General features: G+C 50.5%; 1 long non-coding RNA gene across 1 annotated transcript; it reads left to right on the top strand.

Moving 5' to 3' along the window:
• Positions 1–592: 592 nt before the first annotated feature.
• On the top strand, positions 593–23,086 carry LOC147583446 (uncharacterized). The gene is made up of 4 exons (XR_015248210.1): positions 593–695; positions 15,323–15,428; positions 16,318–16,413; positions 22,578–23,086. It is a non-coding gene; the product is annotated as an uncharacterized LOC147583446 (long non-coding RNA).
• Positions 23,087–25,977: the final 2,891 nt, after the last annotated feature.

Here is a 25,977-nt window from a genome sequence, read left to right as displayed (position 1 = left end):
AACTCATTTCCTTGGAAGGCTCCTGGGATTTGCCCCCAGAAACCCAGAATAATTAGACCCTGAAAACTCACGGGAGCCACATAGTAGGTACTCAGTGGACACTGGTTGACTGAATAAACGATTATACCGGGACGCAAAAAAACAAATCTTGAAGCTGGGCATGGGCCCCGGATCCTGAAGTCAAACAGGAAGTCGTGGTCCTTTTTGGTATGGGTGAAATGGTACGGAAGTAAGCAGTGGGGGAAGGGAAGAAGTGCTGCCACGAAGACAGTGGGGTGGCGGGAAGAGGATAAGAGCAGGTGCAACCCAGGATATTAAGCACAGAGGAGGGCAGCAACTGGACACTAACCTCTGTTCTCTCATGTTCACTCCCACACAGGAAAACAGGTTGAACAGCTCAAGAGTTTCCTTAGGGAGGGTGGTCACCCGACCTCAATCTGGCCATCCTCCCTGGCCACAGTGATTGGCTCAGCACTGGGTATGTGCCAGTTAGGTCCCAGTGGTTCCTGACCTTAGGGCTGGAATCATAGGGAATGACGGGTTCTTTTTCTGTTGGGAGGCTGAAGGTGACTGTTGGGGGCCATCTTGCTTTCCTAACAGAAAAGCCCAGCTGAGAATGACACCAGAACAGAGGAAAGTAAGCAAGGCCAAGAGGTCCGGAAAGATGATTGCTACTGATGTCATCAAGCACCCAGGTACGGCCTTGCCTAAAACTGTCTGCCCTTAGCCTTCTTAGGACGTAAATCATTCTTTCCTGCCTCGTTTGATTGCTTGCTTAGGCCGCTTTGGTTTTTCTGTCACTCAGTGGCTATCAAAAAACAACAACAACAACAACAACAACAATAACTCCAATTGCTCCTTGAAGTTGTCTAAATGGAGCATCCTGGAATTGTGACAGTGACAGTATGGATTTAAGCTAGGTTCAAGGGGGACTTTGAGATAACAGTGCAAAACTCCACAGTCTAACCTGGAGATCCAAATGGATTCAAACCGTATCTGTTGGCGGCCTGCCATAGGCTGGGCCAGTCACATTACCCAAATTAATCCTCATAGGACCGACCCTGTTAAGGTAGCAACTGATGACCCCATTTTAGAGGACGTGGCGGAGGCTCAGAGAAAGGAGGTGACAGGGCTATAGCTTGGAAGTGTGGAGCCCAGATTGCACACCTGGATTCTGCTGTGTGCAGCCTGAGAAGCCTCATGGTACGGCCTGTCCGTGTGTCAGGGCACCCGGCCCCACACCTGGCATTCTGTGGGTGCCTGAGACTTGGTAACTGTCATGTGCCTGTTACAAGACTCAGAAAAGCAATGTGCACTGAAGGCAGGCAGGGACCTTCTTTCCCCAGCACTAACACACCTTCCCAGTTCCCCAAGGACTAGAATCCCTCTCTATCCCTTGCTTTCCTTGGCAGAGTCCTGCTCATGTGACCACAGGGCAGTCCCCAATTCACAGCCGGCATTGGGAGCTGCTACAAGGGAGGCCAAGAGCCTTCACCCCTCCACCATGCCTGGGACATCTCTTTCCTTGGAGCCTTGGGGAACCTGACGCCCGACTTGCACACCCGAGGTCTTTTCCAGAACATGCCAAGAGTCTCACTCGGTTTGGAATGGGATGTATCCATCACTGCACTTTCCCTGTCTCACTCGTGCACTCCTTTCTGTGCACTGTGGCCTCCCGTGCCTGCCACAGGAGAGGCCGAGCTGACAAGAAATCAACAGCTTAGCACTTGAAGGGACACACGAGGCAAGAGCTGACAGCTGGAAAGCTCTATTTAGAAAAGACCTCACGCTTTACCCTCAAGAGGCTGTCGAAGCCCTCGGGGTCCGGAAGCAGTGCTTGGGCCAAAGTGAACTGGAAGGCTTCATGATGGCTGGAGGCTCTGGCCATCATGGGGGAGGAGAGGGTGTGGTGAGGTCCCTGGGGTGACCCGAAGGCCCACTGCGTGCAGGCTCAGGTTGGCCAGAGAGGAAAAGGCTTGTCCCAGAGGTGTTCACAGACCAAACACGAATGGGCCAACCAGACAGACAGAGCACTGTAGTTCATGGGTGTAGAGTACAGGGACAGGGGCTGAGATCCAAGTCTGCTGGGGAACTAGTTAAGAACAGAGAAATTTTAACCGACACTAGAAGGCTGTATCAGTTGCATGTGTTTGGCTGAAGTGACAGAAAACCCTACCAAGAGTGGCTTAAACTATGAAGGCATCTAACATTGAATGTTTAATGACGATGTGAGAGATGGGAGGTCCAGAGGTGGTCTGGTGGCTCACAATGTCATCAGTGACCCAGGTGCCGCCTGCTTCTCCGTTCTACCGTTAACAGAATATTGGTGTCACTGGTTCACGGTTGCCGTGTGGCTGCCTCCACTCCGACCGTCACATCTGCACAGTTAGCACTCAAGTCGGAAGCAAGGGGGCACCTTCATGAACCCTGCCCACCTCTTCTCAGGAAGGAGAATCTCTCACAGAAGCCCCCAAAGACTTCCTCTAATACCTCATTGGCCAGAACTGGGTCCCGAGCCCCTTTCCCAGCCAGTCACCAGCTGCAGGAAAAGTGGTTGCTGTGACCTGGCTTGGACCAACCCTGATTCCTCCAAGTGGAGCATCCACAGGAAGAAGGCAGGGCTGGACAAAGGCTACTATGTGAGCATCTGACACCATCCAGCTCTAAGGGACAAGTGGATAAGGGAGCTGAGGGCTCAAAGCACAGGGGATGGAGAGCAGAAGGAATGGCACAGAGGTGCAGAAGTGTGGGGACAGCTTGGGTGCTCGGGATTACTGCTGGTTCATTACCGTGGGAACACAGCACAGGTGGGAAAGGTGGGCAGGCCCTCATTTTCCAGTTTAGGCCTGGAGTGGGGCAGGCCTTAGGCTATGGGGAGCTCCTAGGAGACGCTGAGCATGAGAGTGAGTGTGGGAGAAGAGGGGAAATTGCAGTTTTGTATGGGCACTTTAGGAACAGAGTAGAGCCATTCTGTGACAGCCAATAATGTCGCTAATAAAACTCTGGTGGCCTCTATTCAAACGGATGATTATAACTGACAAGAGAGAGCAAACATGACCTTAACTCGTGCATTTGATAGTGGCAGCTACCTGTTTCTGGATATTAGAATGCACACCCTCAGCCTGGTCCTTTAGACAGCTACTGTGTCACATCCGCGACCCTGTGGCCCTCACCGGTCCCACCCGCCCTCAGCCTGGCTTCCAGCCGGAGGCCCCAGGGGGCCTGAAATGACTCGGTGCCCGGTGTTGTCATGTACACGGGATGCCCCCAGCTCGAGGGTGGGGCTGACTGTGTCCCACTCTCCAGAAAAGACAGCAGAGGCTGGAAGTGAGTGGGGGCTTGCTGTGAGGTGTGGGGTAGGGTGTGACCCCAGAGCCTCTGCCTTTCCCCATCCACCGTACTATGTATGCCTTCAGGACTTCAGGAAGTTTGCTTATTGGCTAAACAAACCCAAGGGGGGCTCAGAACTCCTGCTCACTCCAGCGCTCCACCAGGGGGGTACAGAGGATGGGAAGGGAAAGGACATGGGGAGGGGAGGGAGGAGGGCTCTGCTCTGTGCCATGCTCACCCATGCAGAGGGGCACACATGTGACCCCATAAACGTGTCATCCATCCGTTATGCCCTGGGGCCCACCGAGCTGAGTGTGAAGAATGCCCTGCTCTTGCAGGGACCACACGGTCCGGGGGTGCCCAGGTGGGCAGGTGCACCGTGGGAGAGGCCCTCACGGTCCAGCCCGTGTCTGAGAGGGCAGCAGCCCTAATGAAGGCCCTCTGTTCCAGGAAATCACATCCTGGGATGGACAGGGGCCCGGGTTGCCAGGTCAGCCAATTCTGGCCTTAAAGGGAAAGCTGGTATCATCCAGGGGGCTGATTTTTTAAAATTAAATGGCACATTGAGAACCCACTAGTCAAGCCCCAATCCTGCTCTCTTGTAGCCCTCAGCCTCAGCTTTGATTTCTTCTGGGGCCACAGCTTCTGAGCTTCAAGTTGAGTCCCATTATGCACATCAATTCTGTTCCCTTCCTGCGTTGACTTTAGTGTTAAGAGGCCACCCAATAAACTCCCCCTCGCGCACAGGCCAGCAGGCCTCTTTTCATGCAGTTCTGTAAAACGTTGAGCTGAGGGCTTAGAATCACAAGGCTGGGAGGGGCCTGTCTGACCAAGCAGGGCGGGTGGGCGGGCACCGAGGATTCACCCAGAAAACCTCAGCCAGCAAAGTGTCAGGCCGCCAGGAGAGCTGCCGCCAGGGATTGAGTGGGTTTAGAGGAAATCGATGAAGTGGACTCATCCAGCTGCCTCCGGGACGGCAGGCCCCGGAGGGGGGCTGTATGTGTGAAAGATGGAGTGTCCCAGCCGCCTGGACCCGCCCCTTCTCCAAACCAGGTGGCGAGACATGGCTGTGAAATAGGAACACTGGCATTCAAAGCTGGCTCCATCACTTAGTCATCAAAAGGAAAACGAGCCTCAGTTTTCTTATCTGTAAACTGGGACTCTTGAAAGCCCTCCCTCTTAGGGTGGGGTGGGGGGGATTAAGCGAGGTAACACCGGGTTAGCTCAGAAGCTGGTTGGGGCTGAGTGTGCTCCCAGACACGCTATCATTGCTGTCGTGATCCCTGTCTTCCAGGGCAGGGTCGGAATGCTTTCTCCATAAAGCATTTTACTCCGCCTTTGTGTCTGCCACAACTCCTCGGCTCTGCTGTTCTGGTGCAAAACAAACCTTAGCCATAGGTAGTCCACACTCTCCAGCTCTGCTTTCTGGGTGACGGGGGTTCAGGCACCTGGGACCCGCCATGTGTCACAGTCACATTTTCAGCGGTGGGCAGGGCTGTTTTCCCAACAAGTTGCACTTGGCCTTGGATCGCTAACCCTGTTCTAGGAGGCTGGCTGGGCATGAGTCCCCTGGAGTCCCCTAAAGTCCCCGGGGAAGAGGCTCATGTGCCCTGGAATCCATACCTCCCGGCCCCCAAGCAGTGGGGCAATTAGTAAATCGTGCCTCTGGGGGCCTTGCAGCTAAGACCCGAGTGAGTGGCGCTCTGTCCCTTATTCAAACGACCAGGAAACCCAGTCGTGGGAGACGGGGGATTCGCCCAGGTCACAAACTCAGTTCAGACTTCCTGGGGCACTGTGACCTGCTCTTCATCACTGTCAGTGACAAGGGAAAGGCCTCAGGTGGGAGGGGTGTGTGGGCAGGAGGACCTGTTGGGTCACGCTAGCCTCACCTGTCAAGGAGCAGCTCTGGGTGACACATGGCCCACGTGTGTCACCTTTCAGCTCGTAAGAGAAGGTCCCTTTGGAAGCACTGGCTTCTGTCCTTCGGTGGAGAGCCGACTGCGTGCCAAGCACAGCAGCCCTACGAGTCAGGTTGGGAAAGCTAGGCACAGAGAGGCCAGGGCAGTTTCCAGGTCACACAGCAGGTAGGGGCAGAGCTGGGGTCTGATGCAGACCTGATGCCCAGGCCCACACTCTCTACTTCCCCAGGAGCCATCATGACACATGCCAGTGTCCCTCGGAGAGGTACCAGCTATCAGCCCCGGGAGCCATCCCTGCCCAACAACCAGGCAGTCATAAAAGGGAGGAAGGACAGGGATGTCTCCTGGGTCCAGGCTGGGTTTGAATCCTGGCTCTGTCTCCAGGTGAGTCGCCAAGTCCTCCTGTCCCCATGGTGCTGAAATCAGCAACTACTTTTTAAAAAAATTTTTCTAATTAACGTATTTTATTTAGTTTTGAGAGAGAGAGACACAGAGCGTGAGCGAGGGAAGGGCCAGAGAGAGAGGGAGACACGGAATCCGAAGCCAGCTCCAGGCAGTGAGGCGGCTCTGCCAGTGAAGCAGAGACCTAGCAGCCTGCAGGCCACCGCACCCTGCCCAGGAGGCTGATTTTGGGGTGGTGGTGGTGGTGAAGGGGTGCCCCTGCATGTCCACAAGGAGGCCACCAGGTGGGGGCACAGGGGCTGCGCATATCCCGAATCTGGACCCTGTCTTGGGGCTCCTGGCCCTCAGCCCATCTCTAGTCAAGCGACTTCAACCAAGGGCCAGGAACTAGGCCTCAGGGGCCAAATCCAGACTTTGAAAGAATTAATTTTCACATTCAACATTGGGAGAGTTCAGATGGAAACCCAGGTGTGGCGATTTTAGCAGTGGCTGTGTGATCTGACATGAGAAGATCTAGCTGGGGAGGAGCCAACATGGAGGGAGAGCGTGCAAGTTGTTTTTGCATCTTGCATCCATGAAATACAGCCAGATCAACTCCAAACCATCCTGCACACCTAGAAAACGGATTTGAGGATTAACACAACAACATGCACAACCTGAACCACAGAACTCAGCAGGTACACGACACGGAGAGGCAAACTAGGGGAGAGAGAAGCCACGGAGGGCAGGGAGCTGTTTTTGCAGGTAGAGAGAGGATGGAGATGCGGGCGGGGGGGTGAGGTATGGGAAAAGCACTCCCCCCCAAAAGCATTTGGAGAGAAAGTGAAAAAGTGGAAACAGCCACAGTGACTGAACTAAAAAGGGAGAAAGGAGAAAGGAGAGGGCTTAAATTCCATTAAGATGCTATAAACAGGTGGAACGCAGAGCCTGGAAGTCCGCAGCTCAATACCTGGCAGTGCTCTGGTGGGAAGGGCAAATCCCCAGGAGCAGAGTGAAGTCCAGAGGGTCTTTGAGCCACAGGGGAGAGGCGGTTCCCCCGCTGGGAGGACATCTGGTAGAGGCGGTGCGGCCCCCACAGAGGCAAAGGTACCAGCAGACCCCAGAGAACAACCATATTCGCTGGTGCTGGAACAAGGTTGTCAAGGGAGAAGCCTGGCGCCAGAATTGTGTTGTGATTTTGCATAGTCCCTGAAATGCTGCCGCTATACAATTGCGTGAACTTTTTCTGGGGCGGGCTGGCACCCAGTTGCAGTCTCTGCACATCAGCAGCAGCATGGTCCCGTGAACGTTCCTGGGTGCGGTTGGCACCTGGCCATTGCTCAGTGAGACTCTCCCATGGAAAGTCTCAGCGGGTCAAAGCCACAGTCCCTCAGAAGTGAGGGGTCGGGAAACACCGCTGCATCTGAGATAAAACTCAGGAGGGAGGTGCCGCCTGGCAACCTGACGGCTTGGTCACGGACAGTGTAAAAGCAGGCAGTGAATGGAAGTCGGAGACAAAGGACAGGTGTGCGACTGCTGGTTGGGGAGAGCAGAGTTCCCATACTAGAGACTGGGTAGCCGGGAGTCGCCATTTTCACCCCTCCCGCGCATGAGCATACATACCTACAAGCACCACAACAATCCACCCCAGTAAGCTAAGCAGCGCCATCTAGGAGCCGTTACACTAAGCCCCGCCCAACTGGGCCAACCTCGCTCTTCAGGAACACCACAAGTCTCTCTGCTTGCTTAGTTTATGGACTATAAAGCGCTTCATAGTTTGACTTCTAGGGAAAAAGGATGTAATTTCAACCATATTTCAGGCTGTTTGCTGGTCCATCTATTCCATTTTCTTTTTCTTTTTTTGTTTCTTTTCTTTTTCTTGACTACAGGAAGAGAAAAAATTTATTTTTACTTTCAATTTTTATTAAAAATATTTTTCTTTAATTTTTCTTTCTACTATACTTTTTACTTTTTTGTAAGTTTTCAAATTCTATTTTACTTCCATCATTTCATTTTATTCTATATTCATTTTTCATTCTATATTCATTTTTTCAAATTTTCAAATGTTTTCCTCCCCCCCCCCTTTTTTTCCCCTCCAATCTATCAATCTCCTTTCAAGAACCGGAACAAAACACACCTAGGATCTAGCATCATTTCTTTGATTTTTGTGTGTGTGTGTTTAATTTTTAATTTTATATTTTTTACGTGATTAATTCCTCTTCTTCCTTGAAAATTACAAAACGAAGTTATTCACCCCAAAAGAAAGAGCAGGAAGAAACGACAGCCAGGGACTTTAACCAACACAGGCCCAATCAAGATGTCTGAATCAGAATTTAGAATCATGATAATAAGAATACTACCTGGAGTCGAAAATAGATTAGAACCCCTTTCTGCACAGATAACAGAAGTTAAATCTAGTCAGGATGAAATAAAAAAATGGTATACTGAGCTGCAATCTTGAAAGGATGCCATGGTGGCAAGGATGGATGAGGCAGAGAAGTGATTCAGGGATATAGAGGACAAACTTATGGAGAATAATGAAGCAGAAAAATAGAGGGAGACCAAGGCAAAAGAGCACGATTTAAGAATTAGAGAAATCAGTGACTCATTAAAAAGGAACAACATCAGAATCATAGGGGTCTCAGGAGATGAAGAGTGAGAGAAAGGGGTAGAAGGTTTAAGTGAGCAAATCACAGAAGAAAAGTGTCCTAATCTGGAGAAAGACACAGACATCAAAATCCAGGAGGTACAGAGGACTCCCATTAGATTCAACAAAAACTGACCATCAACAAGGCATCTCACAGTCAAATTCACAAAATACTCAGGCGAGGAAAGAATCATGAAAGCAGCAAGGGAAACAAGTCCTTAACCTACAAGGGAAGACAGGTCAGGTTTTCAGCAGACCTATCACCAGAAACTTGGCAGGTCAGAAAGGAGTGGCAGAATATATTCAATGTGCTGAATTGGAAAAATATGCAGCCAAAAATTCTTTGTCCAGCAAGGCTGTCATTCAAAATAGAAGGAGAGATTAAAAGTTTCTTAGACAAACAAAAATTAAAGGAGTTTGTGACCACTAAATCAGTCCTGCAAGGAAGTTTAAGGGGGACTCTCTGAGGGGAGAAAGGATGAAAGAGAGAGAGAGAGAGCGAGCAAAAGCAACAAAGACTAGAAAGGACAAGAGAACACCACCAGAAACTCCAACTCTACAAGAAACATAATGGCAATAAATTTATATCTTTCAGTACTCACTCTAAATGTCAATGGACTAAACGCTCCAACCAAAAGACATAGGGTAACAGAATGGATGAGAAGACAAGATCCATGTATATGCTGTTTACAAGAGATCCACTTTAGAACTAAAGATATCTTCAGATTGAAAGTAAGGGGATGGAGTACCATCTACCATGCTAATGGCTGACAAAAGAAAGCCAGAGTAGCCATACTTATATCAGACCATCTAGACTTTAAAATAAAGACTGTAACAAGAGATGAAGAAGAGCATTATATCATAATGAAGGGTCTATCCACCAAGAAGACCTAACAATTGTAAAGATTTATGCTCCAAATGTAGGAGGACCCAAATATATAAGCCAATTAATCACAAACAGAAAGAAACTCATTGATAATAATACCATCATAGTAGGGGACTTCAACACCCCACTTATCATCTAAACAGAAAGTCAAGAAGTAAACAATGGCTTTGAATGACACACTGGACCAGATGGACTTAACAGATATATTCAGAAAATTAAATCCTAAAGCAACACGGGGTGCCTGGGTGGCTCAGTCAGTTATGCGTCCGACTTCAGCTCAGGTCATGATCTCATGGTCCGTGAGTTTGAGCCCCACATTGGGCTCTGTGCTGACAGCTCAGAGCCTGGAGCCTGCTTCAGATTCTGTGTCTCCCTCTCTTTCTAATCCTCCCCCATTCATGCTCTGTCTCTCTCTGTCTCAAAAATAAAGAAACGTTAAAAAAACTTAAATCCTAAAATAACGGAATATACATTCTTCTCCAGTGTGCTCAGAATTTGCTCCAGAATAGATCATGTACTGGGACACAAATAAATCCTCAACAAACACAAAAAGATCGAGATCATAACATGGATAGTTTCAGACCACAATGCTGGGAAACTCAAAATCAACCACAAGAAAAAAATGTGGAAAGATAACAAATACTTGGAGACTAAAGAACATCCTACTAAAGAATGATAGGGCTAACCAAGAAGTTGAAGAGGAAATTTAAAAGTACATGGAAGCCAATGAAAATAACACCACAGCCCAAAACCTCTGGGACACTGCAAAGGCGGTCATAAGAGGGAAGGATATAGCAATCCAGGCCTTCTGACAGAAGGAGGAAAGGTCTCAGATACACAACCTAACCTTACACCTTGAAGAGCTGGAAAAAGGACAGCAAGGAAAACCCAACACCAGCAGAAGGCAGGAAATAATAAAGATTAGAGCAGAAATCAATGCTATCAAAACAAAACAAAACAAAACAAAAACCCAGTAGAACAGATCATATGAAACCAGAAGCTGGTTCTTTGAAAGCATTAACACAATTGATAAACCACTAGCCAGTTTGACCAAAAAGAAAAAGGAAAGGACCCAAATAAATAAAATCAGGAATGAAACAGGAGAGATCACAACCAACACAGCAGAAATAAAAACAGTAAGAGATTATTATGAACAACTATATGCCAATAAAATGGGCACTCTCGAAGAAACGGACAAATTCCCAGAAACATATAAATACCAAATCTGAAACAGGAAGAAATGGAAAATTTGAACAGACCCATAACCAGTAAAGAAATCTAATTAGTAATAAAAAATCTCCCCCAAAACAAGAGTCCAGGGCCAGATGGCTTTCCAGAGGAATTCTACCAAACATTTAAGGAAGAGTTAACACTTATTCTCTTGAAGCTGTTCCAATAAAATAGAGGAGTGGAAGGAAACTTCCAAACCCTTTCTATGAGGCCAGCATTACCTGGATTCCCAAACCAGACAGAGACCCCACTAAAAAGGAGAACTATAGACCAATTTCCCTGCTGAACATGGATGCAAAAGTCCTCAACAAGGTATTAGCCAACAGGACCCAACAATACATTAAAAAAATTATTCGCCACGACCAAGTGGGATTTATACCTGGGATGCAGGGCTGGTTCAATATCTGCAAACAATAGATAGGATTCATCACCTCAATAAAAGAAAGGACAAGAACCACATAATCCTCTCAATAGATGCAGAGAAAGCATTTGACAGCATCCTTTCTTGATAAAAACCGTCAAGAGAGTAGGGATAGAAGGATCACACCTTGAGGTCATAAAAGCCATATATGAAAGACCCAATGCTAATATCATCCTCAATGGGGAAACACTGAGAGCTTTCCCCCTAAGGTCACGAACACGGCAGGGATGTGCACTCTCACCATTGTTATTCAACATAGTATTGAGAGTCTTAGCCTCAGCAATCAGACCACACAAAGAAATAAAAGGTATCCAAATCAGCCAGGAGGAGGTCAAACTTTCACTCTTTGCAGATGACATGATACAGTATATGGAAAACCCAAAAGATTCCACCAAAAAACTGCTAGAACTGACCCATGAGTTCAGCAAAGTCACAGGATATAAAATGAATGCACAGAAATCAGTTGCATTCCTATACACCAACAATGAAGCAACAGAAAGAGAAATCAAGGAATCGATCCCATTTACAACTGCACCAAAAACCATGAAACACCTAAGGATAATTCTAACCAAAGAGGTGAAAAATCTATACACTGAAAACTATAGAAAGCTTATGAAAGAATTTGAAGAAGACACAAAGAAATGGAAAAATATTCCATGGTCCTGGATAGGAAGAACAAATATTGCTAAAATGTCAATGCTATCCAAAGCAATCTACATAGTTAATGCAATCCCTATCAAAATAACACCAGCATTCTTCCTAGAGCTAGAACAAAGAATCTTAAAATTTGTATGGAACCACAAAAGACCCCGAAGAACCAAAGCACTCTGGAAAAAGAAAACCAAAGCGGGAGGCATCACAATCCCAGACTTCAAACTGTATTACAAAGCTGTAATCATCAAGACAGTATGGTACTGGCACAAAAACAGACACTCAGATCAATGGAACACAATAGAGAACCCAGAAATGGAGCCACAAATGTATGGCCAACTAATCTTTGACAAAGCAGGAAAGAATACCCAAGGGAATAAAGATGGTCCCTTCAGCAATTGGTGCTGGGAAAACTGGACAGCAACATGCAGAAGAATGAACCTGGCCCACTTTCTTACACCATACACAAAACTAAACTCAAAATGGATGAAAGACCTAAACATAAGAAAGGAAGCCATCAAAATCTAGAGGAGCAAGCAGGCAAAATCTCTTTGATCTTGGCCACAGCAACTTCTTACTCAGCACGTCTCCAGAGGCAAGGAAACAAAAAGCAAAAATGAACTACTGGGGCCTCATCAAAAGGAAAATTCTGCACACCCAAAGAAACAATCGGCAAGACTTAAGGGCAACCAACAGAATGGGAGAAGATATTTGCAAATGACATATCAGATAAAGGGTTAGTATCCAAAACCTATAAAGAACTTATCCAACTCAACACCCAAAAATCAAACAATCCAGTGAAGAAATGGGCAAAAGACATGAATAGACACTTCTCCAAAGAAGACATCCAGATGGCCAACCGACACATGAAAAAATGCTCAACGTCACTTATCATCAGGGGAATACAAATCAAAACCACAATGAGAGAACACCTCATACCTGTCAGAATGGCTAACCTTAACAACTCAGGCAATGACATGTTGGCGAGGATGCGGAGAAAGAGGATCTCTTTTGCATTGTTGGTGGCAATGCAAGTTGGTGCAGCCACTCTGGAAAACAGTATGGAGGTTCCTCAAAAAATTAAAAATAGAACTACCCTATGACCCAGCCATTGCACTACTAGATATTTATCCAAGGGATACAGGTATGCTGTTCTGAAGGGACACATGCACGTCGATGTTTACAGCAGCACTATCGACAATAGCCAATGTACGGAAAGAGCCCAAATGTCCATCTCTGGATGAATGGATAAAGATGTGGTATATAGATACAATGGAGTATTACTCGGCAATCAAAAAGAATGAAATCTTGCCATTTGCAACTACGTGGATGGAACTAGAGGGTATTATGCTAAGTGAAGTTAGTCAGTCAGAGAAAGACAAATTCCTATAACTTCACTCCTATGAGGACTTTCAGATACAAAACAGAGGGAAGGGAAGCAAAAATAATATAAATACAGGGAGAGAGACAAAACATAAGAGACTCTTACACCTGGAGAACAAACAGAGGGTTACTAGAGGGATTGTGGGAGGGGGGATGGGCTAAATGTGTAAGGGGCATTAAGGAATCTATATTGTTGCACTATATGCTAACTTGCATATAAAGTCAAGAAAATAAATATAAACAAAAAAAGAAGATCCAGACGCTTGGGGGACATTCCCTCCGGGCCGCTCTCTTTTGGGGCTGAGCTGGAGCCATCCTGTGGACAGAGATTGTGTCCCCAGACCTCCACAGTCCCCACTGCTCCCTAAGCTCCCCCTGCCTCTCCAGACTCGGCCCCTGGAGTCATCTGAGTTTGCTGTCCTCCCTGGTGCCTCATGGAGGGAGCTTCACCTCCTCATCTGGGCATGAGCCACAGCCATGTCAGCCTGCCCCAGTCCCTGGCCAGGGGTCTCAATGGGCTGAGAAGGTAGCCCTCAAGGCCGGCCCTGCAGAGGCAGCTGAGAAGGGGAGGAGGTGGGCCAGGCGTTGGGAACAAGGGCTCTGGGAAGTGTCCCCAAGGTATGCCACGGCTTCTGACTTCCCAAGATCCACCCTAACAGTCCCTCATACGGCCCTCCATCAGGCATTTGCAGACCCCAGCCAGCGGGTGTCTGTGGTTCCAAGGTCAACACTCAGGGCACACAGCAGCAGACACCCGGCCCAATGCTCCAGTTCTGGCATGTATAGCTCATGTATGGCACATGTGCTCATGTATAGCACAGCATCCTGTGAGGTGGCTGTGGCCAGGCCCACTTGCAGGGGACAAGGGTCTTGCCCGAGGTCATGCACACTAATAGGCGTTAGAACCTCAGTCTGCCAGTCTATAAAGCTGCCCCTCAAAAAGCAGACCATGTCCCCAGGAGACTGGTCATCAGGCAGTTACAATCAGGTGATTTGAGTATAGGTGGGGTGAGTGTGTCAGGGTGGGGGGTGGGCAGTGGGCAGGCAGGGTCAGAAGAGCAGAGTCCTGAAGGGGGAGGGGCTTTGCTAGGTGCTGAGGACCCAGCTTGTGCAAAGGCCCAGGGGTGGGATGCAATGGGGGCGACAGGGCTCGCATGCTAAGGCAGGAGCAGCGGGGTGGGACAGAAGGTGACGCTGGGTGCACTCGCCCCCATGTGTGGAAGCCCCCAGATTCCCCCCTCCTCCCGGCTCCACCCACGTCCTGGCAGCCCTGTCTCCACGTCTCCATCTGTCTCCCGCCCCGAGGCCCGGCCCCCTAGCCGTCTCCTCAGCGTCCTGAGCTTCCACACTGTCCTGTCTTGGCTCAGACACAACAGATGGATTCCCGCCCTTGAAGTGATAATTAGTTTCTCATTACCGAGAGGTACCATCCTGACATGTCCTCAAAGTTTAAAATAAATTAAAATTGGAAAAAAAAATCCAGACTGTTAATGGTGTAAATGAGCACGGAAGTAAGAGAAGGTCCCTCGGCTCCTATTAATGATGGAGCCCTTCTGGTCCTAGAGAGAGGGAGGAGGTGGGCTTGACCCACAGGTGGCCTGTGTCTATTCAGTATTCTATCTATCGTCACATTTTTCTCAGCCCGTTTCTGCATCTGGCCCAGAGCCCTTAGAGAGCTCACGGACTGGAGAGGAACCAGGGTGATCACAGCCCTGTGCCGGAGGGGGTCTCGGTGAGGCCAGAGGGGGCTGTGGAAGGCGGTGGGAATCAAGAAGGGCTTCGAGGAGGAGGGTCTCCCAGGATGAGCCATCATCTGGCCACAGGGAAGCAATGGGAATACATGATGATGAGTAAGTGAATGAACGAATGAACGAATGAACAAATGGGTGCCCATCCAACAGAGAGCAAGGAGGAGCAGCCAGCCCAGGCCCGGGTGGAAACGCGAGGCACCCTGAGTGGGAGGGCTGTAGTGTGATAACTGCCACACACCTGTCCTTATGGCCCTCTCGCTGCCACACCTAGCCTGAGCCAGCTGCATGGGAGCCCTGCTCTGTCCTCTGCTCCGGGACACTGCTCATCATTCCTAGCAACATCCCCCAGGGTGGCCTCAGTATCCCCATGTGTACTTGTACCTGTCCCCTGGGGGTTGGCTGAGTTCAACAGATTGATAACGCAGACTCGGGCTAATTAGCTAGAAAGGTGAAACCAAGGAGTACCAAATGCACAAAATACAGACTCGAGACAAAGCTAAGATTCCACACTAATAATTAAGACACGGGCATCCCGCTGCGGCCTCAGGGCCTTTGCACTTGCTCTTCTCGCAACCTGGAACTCTGCCCAGTGCATCACTTGCTCCCGAAACACCTTTAGGAACTGCGTCCAACATCCTTCCTGATTTTATTTTTCTCCACTCTATATGCCGCCACCTGACTTGGTGTACACGTCACTTCTTTTTTTTTCGTCTCTCCCACTAGACCGTTGGCTACATGAGAGTGGAGACCCCTGCTGGCTTGAGCCACCGCTGTGCCCTGGTGTCTGGAACCAGCCCGGCATGCAAGGGCCTCAGTGAATGTGCCCCGGGTGAGTGAATGTTGTAGACCACAAACCAGAATGTCCTGGGTAGTGCTGAGGGCTGTTTATTCACCCTTTATTGACCCCCTACGTGTGCCTGGCACCGACCTAGGCGTAGACACAGCAGTGAATGAGACAAAACAAACAAACAAACAACAACCCCCAGATACCTCTGTGCCCTGCTCCTGAGGCAAAGACACCGTGGAGGGCAGACAGTGAGCACACTGTGTTAGAAGGGGCATGCGCGGCAGAGGAAAGGCAGGAGTCAGGAGGCTCAGAAGTGCCAGGGTGGGGCTGGAGGAGGCTGGGGGCCAGCCACGGCTGGGGCGTGGGGGAACAATCATGGGAGAAGAGATTGCACAGGACCTGGTGTCCTTGTGCATGAGGACTCTTCCTCCGGATGGGGGAGCCGTGCCTGGGTGCTTGAGCAGGGGTGGAGCCCTGAATGCCCCGAAGGGATGAAGTTGGTAATGGCAAGGGAGACTAGGGGTGGGGGACGCTGTGACTGGGGGTTGGGTAGGCGGGGATGGTTCCTCTGAGAAGGTGACATGTAAGATGAGGCCGGTGTGCGTGCGTCTGTCTGCCTGACAGGTCGCGTGCCGAGTCACTTTGACTTGACCTCTCTGGCTTGTCACCACCCCCTCCCGCCCCCAGGAAGAATCCTCCTTCTAGGGGCCCACTCGCCAAATAGAAACGACCAACGCAGAGCCCACACCCCCCCACCTCCTTTCAGGCTGTCAGACTCTCCGACTCCGGGCCACTGTCTACCTGGCATAATCACCCCCGGGCCAGGTACCAGATCATTCGGGACAACCCCCACCCAGGCCCCAGGGTCCTGAAATTATCCACACTAGCCAATCCTAAGCGTGTCACCTGCCTTGCTTGTTCCCTCCTGCAGAAACCACAAGTAAGGCGCCTGTCACAATTGTCCCTCCTCCTGGGGTTTCTTCACGTGGCCCTGCACGGTGTGGCGTGCCCCTTCCTCCTGGGAACCGTGAGTAACAAACTCTTCTCAAAGGCATCGTCTCCTGATCTGTAGGCCTTACTGAACCTCAGATTTTCTCTAGATACACTTTATTTTTTTTTTTTAATTTTTTTTTCAACGTTTTATTTATTTTTGGGACAGAGAGAGACAGAGCATGAACGGGGGAGGGGCAGAGAGAGAGGGAGACACAGAATCGGAAACAGGCTCCAGGCTCTGAGCCATCAGCCCAGAGCCCGACGCGGGGCTCGAACTCACGGACCGCGAGATCGTGACCTGGCTGAAGTCAGACGCCTAACCGACTGCGCCACCCAGGCGCCCCTAGATACACTTTATTTTAAAGTAGCACTACCAGACCCTTTGCAGACAATTAAGAGTAACAAACAAATGGACTGTATACGTTGTCATGACATCTTCAGCAAAGTTAATGTTATTAGAAGTCCTTCCCCCCATAAAATGGCAGGTTCCGTAAGAGCGGAGGGCGTATAGGAAATGACCCTGAGCAGACCAGGCACCTGCGAAGTCCTCGGTATCTGTCTCCCCAGACTGAGAGCTCAGGCCCAGTCGTCCCCAAGTCCCTGGCTCCACCTTCCTACCGTGCTTGCTGTTTGGTCGGTTTGTCAAATTCAGCTTTTAAGCTTGTCAGCTTCGCAGGGAACTTGTCAGCTCCAAACTCATCTTTCGAGCAATAATCAAGTTACACCGTGCGCGAGACGGCCTGTTCCCGGAGTTATTTAATTAGAATCCGCAGCTATTAGCGGGACGAGAGTCAGCACAGCCTATTTCAAAGCCAGCTACCTCTCTGGTGGAGGGTGGGAATGCACGGTGTGGGAGGGAAGAGGATGAAGTCCCTGAAGATACGAGGTGGACTCCTTACGTTGGGAGCGTGGAGCCTCTTGCATTTCCAGGGAAGCCCCTGGAGAGGGGAGGGCTAGAGCCGAGCTTGGCTGTTCACCCCACAGAAGGAAGGGCTGAGAATTTCGGAGGGCTGTGGTTCTGGGAGCAGCCTGGCCCAAAGGAAGCACACGGAAAAGTCTGCCCCAAGACTGCTGTCCTGGTTACGACAAGGTTCAGCTGCTGTCACGGAGGTGCTCCGCATGAGTTTGCATCTCTCTCCGGCTCGGTCTACAGGCAGACGGTCCAGGGCTGGCCTGGCAGGGCTGCCCCAGGAAGCTCCTCTCCCCAAAGCCCTGTCATCCCAGAGGAGCTGCCCTGGGGCCAGGGTGGGAGTTTGCGTCCCCAGCAGCAGGACAGGGAGAGAAGCACAAAGGGCCTGGTTCTCTGCTAGGAGACATCCCAGAAGGACAAATCGCTTCCCGTCCCATCCAGGGGGGAGAGTGTGGTCACTCAACCGGCCCTGCCGCAGAGGATGCCGGGAACCCTAGGGTCTTGGGCGGCCACACGCGCAGTTCAGAGTCCGGTGTCTGGTTACTCCGAGTAGTGGATAATGCCACCGGGAGCCACATGGACACGTCTGCCACATCCCCTTTAATGTCCTCTCTCGGCACTGACCGCTCTCTACCCTGAGTTCATGTTTTACGAGAGACTGTTCATCACACAAGCTGCATGAAGTAATTTCATAATTCAGGAAGCAGGTGAGAACCCACCAGGGGTGTCAAATCGCTGAGGGACGCGATGACTGTCTCTGAAGCTCCCCACCCAGAGCCCACTGTGCACCTGCAGCCAAAGGTGTCTTGTGTCGCGGAAGTTGTCACGTTGGTCCCCACTCTTTAGAACATGAAGACTGTCCCCGAGAACCCGTTTGGACTAAGGAGACCAGAGGCAGCCAGGGGCCCTGAGCTCACAGGAGAAAGTCTCATTGGTGGAGCATCCCATGCTCCCAGCAGACTGCTTCGCAGGCCTTGAGCTAGGGGACATTCAAGTTTGGGGATGCAGAGCAAAATGCACTAGTGGGCATGGTCCTGGAAATAAGGGGTGCTGCTCCAAACGCCCACCCCTGCCTGCCTCCCCCCACCTCTGTCCTGTATGTGCACAGCTTCCTTTGGTGTGAAAACCCTCCAGGTTCCTGTGGGGGTGGGGGGGATCCCTCCCCATGCGGGACATGGAAAAGCTAGACTCCTGCATTACAGTGGAGACTCAGCTGCAACGTTTGGGACCCCTAAGCTACTTTGGGGGCCCACTCCCACGCCATTTCCACTCCCACACAGGCTGGTTCTCAGGACTCTGTTACCCTGTTGTGAAGTCTTGGTCATAAGCAACATAGGCCACAGGACCTAAATGTTCCCCTTGGCCCTTCTGAAAATGTGGGGCAATGTTAGTGTAGGAAGGTAGGATACAATCTCTACATTGCTTTCTTTTTTTTTTTAAATTTTTTTAATGTTTATTTATTTTTGAGAGACAGAGAGAGACAGAGCATGAGCATGGGAGGGGCAGAGAGAGGGGGAGAGACAGAATCCGAAGCAGGCTCCAGGGTCCGAGCTGTCAGCACTGAGCCCGACGCGGGGCTCGAACCCACAAACTGCAAGGTCACGACCTGAGCTAAATTGGGACACTTAAACAACTGAGCCACCCAGGCGCCCCACAATCTCTACATTTCTGTAAAAAAAAATTTGTTTTAACATTTCTTTATTTTTGAGAGAGACAGAGACAGAGTGAGAGCTGGGGAGGGGCAGAGAGAGAGGGAGACACAGGATCTGAAGCAGGCTCCGGGCTCCGAGCCGTCAGCGCAGGGCCCGACGAGGAACTTGGACCCAGGAACTGCAAGATCGTGACCTGAGCCGAAGTCGGCCACTCACCGACTGAGCCACCCAGGCGCCTCCACAGTCTGCATTTCTGCCCTGCAATACTCCCACAACAAGTCCCTTAGGTGATTTTTCCATTTAGTTGTTCTGGTGAATTCCCTAGGACTACATCACTCCACACTCCTCCGACGGGGACATGCGCGGCCCCAATTCTGTTTGGCGAGGATGCAAACAGAGTATCTGTGATACAACTTTCTGCGGCATCGACTTCATTACAAGATCTGGAATAACGGCCTCCCTCCTCCCCATACAAAAAACACAAGAGCAGGGGAGGAGAGAGATGCCTCAGGAAAAGCAGCCCAGTCTCTAAAGCTTCACCCAGCTGGGGACAGAAGGACAGACCCGCAGCTCGGGTGGCCTCTCCTCTTGTAGGCCGCGGACACGAGATATCCTCTTGATGGGAATCCACTGCAGAGAACTCTGAGGGGTGTGCACACTCCCGTTGTCCACGGGACCGTATCTGCTTGCCCGGGCCACCGTGTCCACACGGTGCACCCACGTTGCATCACACACACCCGCGTGGGTTTGGGTCCGACTCCTGGCCAGTGTCCTGCACCTGTCCCGGGGCTTCCTGGAGCTCAGCATCTTTCGCTGCACTTAAAATGCAGGGACGGGGAACCTGGGTGGGCCTCCGTCCCTCGGCATCCCACACGTGGTTTTGCTCAGGTCGTGATCTCACGGTTTTGTGAGTTGGAGCCCCACATCGGGCTCTGAACTGATAGCACAGAGGCTGCTTGGGTTCTCTCTCTGCCCCTCCAGCACTTGCACTGTCCCTCTCTTTCAAACAAGTATTTATTGAAGTTGCTTTAAACTTCGAAAATGAAACAAAACAAAACAAAATAAAATGGAGGCACGGAGCCTTGGCTCTCTCATTTGGGTTTTATTTTATTGTTTGGAAAACTCTTTTTTTTCAATCTGTATGCAGTTTCTACACAGCGGTTTTCTGGCTCTAGGGACGTGCTCCCTGGCTCCCAGCGTTCGCCATGCGTGTCTGCGTCTGTGGTGAATGGGTCACACCTGGCCAGGCTAATGGTTCTCATGATGCTGGTTCCTACAGAAGTCAAAAGGCTCCACTTTGAGAATATGCTGGAGCTGCAGAAGGCTGGAATGAGGCTCCAGGAGAGGGCTGGGCTCTAGGCTGGTGGGAGACTGCCTGGACGTTTTGCCTTCTGCTCTGTCATTACCTGAGGCAGCCGGGGGGTCCTCGGTGTCATGGCCTGGCTCCACATAAGGACTGAGTCCTTCCTCCTGCCCTATATTTTCCCATCGGTCCTTCATAACGGCTTTGAACTCTGCTCTCTTGCTTGGGTGGACGCTCATCAATTTCCTCCAAAGGTTTTCTCATTTGAGGGTCACAAATACTAGAACATAGTTGCATTCCCCGCTCGGTATTTGTCCTGGCGCCTCCCAGAAGACCCTCCCCCCCCCCCGCCCCAGATGGCTGGAACTTGGATTGGGGAAGGGCTGTGGCTCCTGGAGTCAGCAAAAAGGAAGGGCCTCACCATGATGGTGTGGCCCTCCACCTTGTGCTTCCTACAACTCCAAATCCAGCAGGTCACTATCCCACCGACACTCCTCCAGCCTGTGAAGCTGTTCTGGATCTGGTCCCACCCATCGCCCTGGCCAATCTCCTGTGCCATGTCCCCGGGCTTCCTGGAGCTCAGCATCATTCCCTGCACTTAAAACGCAGGGACGGGGCTCCTGGGTGGGCCTCAGTGGCTCAAGCGTCCCACTCTTGGTCTTGCTCAGGTCGCCATCTCACAGTTTTGTGAGCTGGAGCCCCGCGTCGGGCTCCGAGCTGATAGCACAGAGTAGACTTGGGATTCTCCCTCTGTCCCTCCCCCACTCGCACTGTCCCTCTCTAAGTAAATATTTATTTAAGTTTTTGAAACGGTATCCCTTCCCACGTGCTATGTGTTCAGGGGTGTATATTTCTTCTCTTGACGTGGGCACTCGCCCAATGGGACAGGATCCCGTCCTTGGTGTTATCTCTGGGGCTCTTTTTTAGGAGTTGGGGGGAGAGGGGAGACCCAGGAAATGGGAATTGACCTAAGCAGGGGCTGGCATGGCTGGCTGCCCAGCCTTCTACCCAGATCCATTCCTGGCATTAGAACTTCTGTTCCCAGGGAAAGTGGTCTCCTCTGCCCCGCCCCTGGGCCCCACTGTGCGACGCTGTGTCTGTATATTGTATACAAAGGTACTTGTCTTTTCACTTTGTAAACTACAATGGGCATGGATTAAACCAATATAAACAGATAAAAAGAATAATCAAATACAATGAAACCCAGGTAAAGTGAAAGAACAAAATAAAGACATGGACTGTGGCTCAGCTGCTTCCTTCGGTGCAGCTTCCTGTCTTCCTTCAGTGTAGGTTTCAAATGGCGTTATTTGATGATATTTATTAAGGTCAAAGGGGTATGATTTTATTCCCTTTTTTAGGTGTCACATAGCAAAACGCTGTTACTAAGAATCTGAATAACCTTCGTACCGGTCCCTCGTGTTGCCAAATCGGGATCCTGGGGTCATTGTCCATGGCTCCCAGTATTCACTACTGGCGGTGGACCTTGTTCCCCATGACAGAGGCTGGGCCCCGTCGGTTCCCTCTGGGGCTCAGCTTAGTGCTGGGGGTGTTGCTGCCGGATGATGTGCCCGAGCTACAGTGGGGGTGGGGGGGTGGGGCGGGGCTGAACTGGAGCTGGAGGAGAAGGCTCCAGGGCTCCGCTAGGGGGCTGGGCTCCCTTTGGGGATCCTGGACCTTAGGCTGGCTGGGAGACCGTCTGGCATTTTTTCCTTGTGCTCTGTCTCCTGGTGCCCTTCGGGCCTCGGCTTCTCTTTGAAGAGTTCGGCAGGTATAGCGGGCTCGCCGGCAGTCTTTTGTCCTGCCACTGACCTGTTGTACCTCCTGGTTTGGGGAAGGACTGTGGCTGTGGGGGTCGGCAAAACGGGAGGGCCTTACCATGATGGTGTGCCCTGTGATGAGGGAGCATACGGTAGGCTGAGGGCAAAATACAGGCCGGTACTGCACCCCTCCCGCCCCCCTGGTTGGAATATGTTTGATAACCCCAGACAGTCCTGGCTACCCAAGAAGAAAGGAAAGGGGTTTAAGTGCTTGCCATGGTGATGTGTGGAAAGTAAGGCCAGTGGAAAATAAATCCCCTTACTGCCTACAGCCCGTTGACAAGTCCTTGAAACAGGCAGAGTGGCCTCCCTGTGGGAGCTCAGCTGCCCCGAGGATGACATTTTGGTGGGGGACAAAAGAGAACCTTAGCTTCACATGATCCCAACCTCGAGGATCCTCGAGGATCCTTCCTTCGAGGAAGTCTGCTTCCTTTCTCTCAAGTCCCCCAAGATAGAAGCTGGCAATCACCCTGCAAGCTTCTACTTTTCTCTTTTCCTCCTTTACTCTCATTTCAGGGGCTTTTCGGGGAGTGTGGTCTTACTGGAACACTCTCCTGTCAACTGAGCAGGCTGCCACCCTCTAGCCCCGGACACTCTGTGGGGAGGAGAGCGCCTGCCCTTTGGCTGCAAGTTGGTACCCTGGCCGGGATGGTAATGAGATCCAGAAACTTGATGTCCCGTCTTCACTCCTGTCCTTAGACAACGTTGTCTGCGTAGGGCACGGGACAGCCACCTAAGCCACGAAGCCTAAGACTCCCAAGTGAGGTTTCCTCCTCAGGGGTCTAAGGCGATCCCCTCCACAACTCTGGACTAGCCACCTCTAGCCGCAACAGCTCCACTGGGAGACGGCGGGAACCAGTACCTGAGTGAATTAAAACCCAACTGGGGACCGTTCCCTAGGGGAGTTGCTTGTGAAGACTCTATGGGTGGGACTGTCACTTGGACCATGATGGATTTCCACCTGTGCTGCTTTCTGTCAATGTCCTCTACTAACTACTACTGAAATTACAAAACTGGGCAATTGATTCCCCCTTGTGAAACTTTTCTAGTGTTTTCCGTGGGTTACAAACGGCAGGTTCTTCAAGAACCTGGAGCCTGGCCTCCGTGGCATGCTCTTCAAAGACCAGGGAATCAGGACATGACCATCAGGGCCCTTTTCAGGCACGGCCTTCGGGGTAAGGTATTTCGGTCCATTCGCCAAGCACCCGTCTGCAGTCTAGAATGCAACGGGGAAGTGGGGGGACGCTAGCATCCCTCCTTCAGGAGCCCTCAGTCGGCCAGTTGGCGGTCATGGAGATTTTATTCGAGGGACGCCTCGGGGAGCGTTGACACCAGGAAGCTCTGACATGCCGTGTGCATGGGGTGCCACCCAGGAGTCGGGTCAGGTCAGCGGCAACGGAGCCTCTCTCTCTTTCCTTTCGACTTTTCTCTCTGGGAGGAGCATGGGGGTTTCTCCTCAGTCTCCAAAGATTCTCCCTTGGGATGCCTTTGTAACCCACTGGCAACAACTGGGCTTGCAAAATGCAGAAAGGACTGATCCTGTAACACTGTGTGGCCTTAGTAAACGGACAGAGGTACCCACCTCCAGGCCTTCATGGCTACCCGGACCCTGGGGCCCCTTGGGGAACGTGCTCAGGAACCAGGTCAGGAAACTCCCTCCTGATATACCGGATGATAATTGTCTCAACAGGCCTCCTTCCTCCTAAGAGAACCCAGGTTAGGGGAGGAAACACAGGCCATCCCTGACAAAGGGGACGCGGACTCTTTCTCTCTGTTCCTCCTCCTACTAGATGTGAGGGCTTCTCCCTCATTTATTTCCCGGCTTCACAGCTATGATTAGAGCCACGTGTGCTTAGTCTTCCTTGGGACGGGGACTTGAAGGAATATTCCCGAGCAGCTGCTAAAACTCCATTTGTTTTCCCCTCTTCTCTGGCCTGACCCAGATCGCCCATTTCCACTTTGGGGGAACAGAAAACATGGCATCTGTGCCTCTGACAGAGCTGATGAGGTTGGAACCAGGAAATTGTCCTTGTCTGCCTTCTGCTGGCACCTCACCTCTTCTGCCTTCCCCTCCCCCTCCTCCTGTTTCTGCACCACCTTGGGTGTGGCCTGAGTACCTGGTTCCTATCCCATCCTCAGTGCCTCGGGCACCGCCGGCTCCTTCTCCTACGCTCCAGGTCAAGGAGCCCAGAGCACCCCTGGGACCACCCGCCCCAGATCCCCCCCCACTGGCATCCCGGGAGAACAAACGGATTTTCTTTTTTTAAGTGGACGCAGGTGAAACAATCCAGTGTTGAAACTCACCTAAGTTTGGCGGACCTGTCTTTAGACTTATCAGCATTAAATAGAAAACGTTTTTTCTACCAAGGTTTACCAAAGGTCAGAGAAGCTCATTTTATCTCGGTTGCAATTTGTTAGCACAAAGATGACTTAAAATAATGGTTAGTTGTGCCTGGTTCAAAGTTGTCACAGGTTAGGATAGCTTTCAAAGTCTTTGGTAACAAGAAACTTTAAGGTTTCATCGTTGCTGTTTTTTTTTTTTTTAACATTTATGCATTTTTGAAAGAGAGCAAACGGGGGAGGGCTAGAGAGAGAGGGAGACACAGAGTCCGAAGCAGGCTCCGGGCTCTGAGCTGTCAGCACAGAGCGTGACGTGAGGCTCGAACTCACAGACCGGGAGGTCATGCCCTGAGCCGAAGTCCGACGCTCAACCCACTGAGCCACCCAGGCGCCCCAGTAACCTGAAACTTTAAAGTTTTCTTTCAAGTCTGCATGACAAAGGAGATGCAGTTCATTGGACATCTAGGTTTTTTTTTTTCCAAATAGGACCCAGTGCTCAAGCATTGATTCCTAAACATAAGGTTTGTCTGCTTTGGAAACAAGGTTCTTTTTCTCGGTTGTCTGCCAGGAGAACCAAAGCTTTCTAAAGCTTTCTAAAGATCAGGTCTTTGATGACCTCAAGAGAAAACGTGTCCTTGGTAAAGGAGCTAGGCTTTGCTAACAGCTCTATGATGCTACACGTTTGCCTGTAGGATCTCTCATTGCCACCTTCAACCTTGGTTGAATAAATAAAGTTGTAAGGTTTGTGATGACCTGCAATCCTATTTGGGACAGGCTTCATAACCTTCTAAGGTTTTAGCAGACTTTCCCAAGATTTCAATTGTAAATGAAGTCTTTCTGACCAGGTAGGCCTTTTCATTTGGTATGTTAAGTTACTCGGAAAAGCTCTATCAAATGATGGTAAACCTTGGGCTGTACTGCGCGGGGAAATGTTGCAACTACCCCCACTCTACACTCGATTCCTAAAGTTTTCAGTGTTTTGGCATAAGGTCGTCACTTGGTAGTCTGATTATTGAAGTGTTATGTGTCGCAGAAATAACTGAGTTTCCTTTTCAGCTGCATCCTTAAGGGCCTCTCGATTCGGAAAAAGGGCTCTGTGGACAAACACGGGTATTTGATGTCTTTAAGATGAACATGAAAACGGGTAAGAATGTCCAGAATTCAGAATTAAAAAGCCGCAATCAAACTGAACAAGAGTTGGGAACGTGGGACTGAACGAACTGAGGAAGATCAGAGTTTTGGGACTCTTGTCAGAGACACTGCTGGTTCTCCGATGTTTGCTCTTTCTGGTGAAGGAAACTTCCTCTCAAGATAGCTATGATCTACGGAAATGTCATCAAGCATTCCTTTGTGAGCGGAAGCGTTTATCTTTTCTCTCTACCTAAACCCTCTGACATTCACACCCTCCCAGTGAGTATCCTTTCTCTCGTGACAATCGTACTCATTTGCGTAAGTCCTTGGAACAGGACACCATTGGAAATACTGGTTATTTTTACCAAGGCTTTGACTGGGAGCCAAAGCACAGACTCAGAGGTGTGAGCGTGTAGCTCCAAGGGACCAAGGTTGACTTTGGGAA

This window comes from Puma concolor, chromosome A2 (genome assembly GCF_028749965.1).
Source record: "Puma concolor isolate L17-30 chromosome A2, mPumCon1.1.hap2, whole genome shotgun sequence".
In the NCBI taxonomy this organism is placed as follows: domain Eukaryota; kingdom Metazoa; phylum Chordata; class Mammalia; order Carnivora; family Felidae; genus Puma; species Puma concolor.
This window is presented reverse-complemented; position numbering and strand designations above follow the sequence as displayed.